Consider the following 5,274-nt stretch of genomic DNA (forward strand, 5'->3'; position numbering starts at 1 on the left):
TCTTTTTTATTTTTTATTTTTCTATACTTACTGTGGTTGTTATCTTGTTTTTGTTTTTAGCCCTGAAGAAGGCTAGAAACTCTAGCCGAAACGTCGGCACATTAAAATAAGTTAGTCATACTTATTTGTGTTTCATTGACAGCACCCCCAACCATCTTCTCCTCATTTATCATCCACGGTCAACTATCTCTCATAATTATGAAAATTTTAAACATCTAACGTACATAAGTAATTTTTAAAAATAAATTAATAAAAAGGCAAAAAATATATAAGTCCTCTAACAAATCATAAATCTTAAGGTATTCTAATAATAATAATAAAAAATGAAGAAAAATATGAAATATTATATGAACATATATTCATATCTTATCTAAACAATTTTGTTTGAATTGTTGAAATATAGTTCGGGTGGCGGTCAATAAAGGTACCATGGCCGGTACCAAATAGTAAAAAAAAAACTATCTAATGTTAACTAAATATTTCCCCCACTTTGCAAAGTTTTGTCCAGAGCTGTCAGATTGAAAGAAGGATGGCAACTCAGTTGTGAATCTAGACAGCCCTGACGAAGCCCTGCAAATTGGGGCGAAACGTTGGTTAACAATAAATAGTTTTCTTATGCTATTTCGATAGCTTTATTGACCGCCATCCGGACAATCTACTTCATACGGTCAACTATCTTGTTCCAATTGTGTTTGAAGCATATAGATGTCTTTTTAAATCTCTGCCTTGATATGTTTTATTTACACTTCACTTTTGTATTCTTACATTAGTTTTAACTTCACTGTTTTATTTAAGCCCCGTTAAAGATCTTTTGTATGGGTCGAAACATTAGTTGTTTGTTACTGGTTTGTCTTGACTGCAACGCAAACCACGCTGACGCAGACCAATTAGCCGATCTGAACTTGAATTCTTCAAAGTTGAGAATTTTCAAAAAATCATTAAAATTATTTTGAAATCTTTTGGAAATTCAAAATAAAGAAAAAACAAAAAGGAACGGTTTTTACGGGAGGTTAGAGTTCTCGAGCGTCTGCAACATTTGGCAACCTCGCTTCCGGTCATTAAGTGCAATGACATGCCAAAAAAGGGCTTCCGTTCTAACACTGCTGCCTGTATCGTATATAATAGGACTGGAATTACTTTGTAATCCTCCATAGATCAACAAGAAACTCAAACATTCTATTCCTTTCAGATATACGTCAAACCGAGAATCTCGCTTTCCTTATAGTACAAGAGCTGGGAAGAAAACATTTTTTGATTACTTTAATGAAAACTAGGTATAATTACTAGTCAAAACTGATGAGTCTGCCAAGTATAGGTAGGTGGGTTCAAAAATGGCGGCAGTTTCAAAACGTTTAAAAAATTAATTTTTCATTTGGAGCTCTATATCTTAAACACTACCAACAACAATAGAAAATCTAAGAAAACATTATTTAAAGAAGAGTAAATTTGTTGAAAAATGAGCTTTAATAGAGCTATTTACGTCCAATAGTTCTAGTGATATAGCTTTTTTAAAAGCAACATTTCTTAAAAATCTACTGAAAGATTAGTAGTTAGTTAATTTATTTTGAGAAATCTATATCTCAGGAGCTAGGTGACGTACAAATGTCTATTAGCACTCAAATTAAAGCTAGTTTAATGGACTATGAAGAAGTTTATGTCCTTTACCTTCGTAGGAATAGTAGTTTTCATGATATGGGCTAAAATAAATTGATTTATAGTTGTTCGGGAAATTTCAAAGTTCATTTGTTGAACAAAAAGACTATAGTCGTCGTTGGAGCAGACCTTATGTTTCTGAAATAGTTGTTCAAAAACATCGATGTATTTTGAGTAATGTATTGTAAGGAATGATATTTTAAAAAACATCAATGATTATTGTAGTCGATATAGGATTCTTAGTTTCAAAAACCACTTCTTACAGGCCGTAGAATGCGTGATCTTTGGAGCAGACCTTATGTTTCTGAAATAGTTGTTCAAAAACATCGATGTATTTTGAGTAATGTATTGTAAGGAATGATATTTTAAAAAACATCAATGATTTTTGTAGTCGATATAGGATTCTTAGTTTCAAAAACCACTTCTTACAGGCCGTAGAATGCGTGATCGTTGGAACAGCCCCCCGTGTTGTCGCATCCCTAGTATGTAATCTAGCATAAGACATTTTACGATCATTTGTTTACGTCTAGTATTTATAATTATATAATGCATATATAATTGTAGTACAAATATAATTATAATATATAACAACCGATTGCTTGGATAATATATTATATATAATTGCCTATATCAGGCTCCCTATATCTATGGTAATATATTCAACATACGGAGCTGTATTACACCGGTTGTAATGCACATATTACATATTCATATAGCCAAGTCTTACATTATTTATCCGCTACATCATTAACAAACCATATTACTCTGAGTTAACTTGATGACTGCCCACTAATCCTCCATGTTTCTTGTCTCCCGATGGGCTTTTAAGAATTCATGAAATTATATGTATGTATAATAAATTGTATGTATATTTTATACTTTATTTCCTTTCGAAGATAATAAATATTGACTTATATAGGAGTTAATCGAATCCACAACCTTCTACACCAAGCATTCTAGGATCCACGGCCCAATAAATTTTACGTGACTGAAAACTATATTAACTTATTGTAGGAAGATAGTCCGGGTGTCGGTCAATGAAAATAGTAAAATAAAACTATTTATTCGAGGAGATGGTTGGGGGGGTACGGTCAAGTTAAAACACAAATAAGTTGAAGTAATTTATTTAATCCTGCCAACGTTTCGGCCAGAATTTCTAGCCTTCATCAGGGCTAAGTACAGAACAAGATAACAATCAATAAATAGAGAAAATATAAACAGAATGACATAAAGTAAATAATTGTGCAGAATGGAATTAATAAAATACAGTGATGTGAGAAGTGGAAAATAAAATGTATACATAGATAATTGAATAAGTAGGTAAAATAACATAATTAAGGAAATAAAATTAAAATGAAGGTATATAATGCAAAGAAATATGAATATATTAGTTTATTAAAAATTTAAAAATTAAAATTATGGAAAGAAAAATAAAATTCTGGCCGAAACGTTGGCCCGAGTAAATAAGTTTCTTCCACTGATTTGTGTTTTATTTTGACTGCACCCCCAACCATCTTCTCATCGTACAAGTCATCCTCGGTGAACTATCTCTCATGATTATGGAAACTATTTATTTTTTACCAACGTTTCGCCCCACTTTTCAGGGTTTCGGTAGGATTGTCAGATTAAACGGAGACAACTCGTCATCTTCCTTTCAATCTTACAGCCAGTGCGCCGAAACGTTGGATAACAATAAATAGTTCTCTTTTACTATTTAGATAGCTTTATTGACCACCACTCGAACTATCTTCCTAAGATCTACTTCTTACGGTCAACTATCTTCCTATATTTACTTATGTTTACTCAAGTCTTCCATTGGGGAACAGCACCAGAGCGGTACTGTCAAAATCCATTTCTCAAGGTCGTCGCGAAATAAATGTCGACTGACATAGATGGGAATCGATCCCACAACCTTCTAAGACTCGCCCGAATATCCTTAGCTTTCCTCCACCGTACACTGTTAACTCATGTTTCTTTATATTATTGTTATTTTTAGTATCTCTTTTGGCGCATATAATATTATTACACATTATACCTTATATCTTAGCTCTTCAATTTTGTTGTTTCAGTATTTTTTGTTTAATTTCGTTTTCTTTATCACTTTCGTCAAGATATGAGAGATAGTTGACTGTGGATGACTTATACGAGGAGAAGATGGTTGGAGGTGCGGTCAAAATATAACACAAATAAGTTTATGTAACTTACTTAATCCTGGTAACGTTTCGGCTAGAATTCTAGCCTTCATCAGGGCTAAAAACAGAACAAGATAACAACCTTAGAAAAGAAAAAATATAAACAAAATTTTATGTCATGTTATGTTATTTAAATAATTTTACAGAATGGAATTAATAAAATAAAGTGATGAGAGAGGTGAAAAATAAAATGTAACATAGGTAATTGTATAAGTAGGTAAAATAACATAATTAAGTTTTGTTATATGGTGTGGTGTTTTATACTGTTGATAATCTTATAGAAAAAATAAATGTTAATGGTATTAAATTTTAAATAAAGAGGTTTGAACTTTAAATAAAGAAAATGACCTGAGTAGAATAGCCTGCAAATGGAAAATATAAATTAATGTGAGAAGGATTTTTATATTGAAGATGTCCCTGAAGATTGCTAGAAAGGCCGAAACGTTGGACAAATGAATAAATAAAGTGTTGAGACGGATTTGGATATAAAATTGATTTATTTAATAAATATTACCATGTCTCAAAAAATTTTTGAAATAATATAATTATAATTAAGGAAATAAAATAAAAATGGAGTTATATAATGCAAAGAAATGTGAATATATTAGTTATTGATAATTTAAAAATTAAAATATGGAAAGAAAATATATGTACCTATAATAATAGATAAAGATGCAAAATATAAGTAAAGTTTAACAATAGAAATGAATAGGAAAAAAAAAATGCTAGACTGATATTCATATTTTTTTTGTCTCCTTTTATGTTTTCAATTTTTCTTTGTATACTGTTCTAATTTTTACTCTAACATGGTTATTTTGTTCGTTCTTAGCCCTGAAAAGGAATATTCAGACAGAAATGTTGTATCAATAAAATGTCTTCCGCATAAGGAAAAATTTACCCAATTACCAATAAACAAATAAAGAATATTCGTTATTTTATATTTCAGAAACTAATTGATTTTCTAATTCTAAATAAATTAAATTCTTTCTTTTTTTTTTACCAAACAGATAATTCCATTTTTTTGAGATATTATTTCTATTCTATCTACTATTTATTTTTTCAATTTTGTAGACACTACTTGCATATCTTATATTATACATATCTTCTTACCTACATGATATTATATTTCATCTGTCACTGTTTTCAATATACTATCATCCAATTCCACGATTATCAATCAATTAAAAAATTTTTACTATTCAATTATCAGTTATCAGTTTTTTATCATTTATGATTTACTTCAATATTTTGTATAATTCTAAATTTGTTTGTATACTATTCCTTTTCAATTGTGTGTTTCTCTAAATGTTGTTATCTCTTTTGTTCTATAGCCCTGATGAAGATCTGAAACTCAGGTCGAAACGTCGGCATAAAATAAATAAATATGGTTTTGTTTATTTATGTTGTTCTTTGCTGACCGCACCCCCCC

This window comes from Halyomorpha halys, unplaced genomic scaffold (assembly GCF_000696795.3).
Source record: "Halyomorpha halys isolate HHAL.00 unplaced genomic scaffold, Hhal_1.1 Scaffold3.1, whole genome shotgun sequence".
NCBI classification, from domain to species: Eukaryota; Metazoa; Arthropoda; class Insecta; order Hemiptera; family Pentatomidae; genus Halyomorpha; species Halyomorpha halys.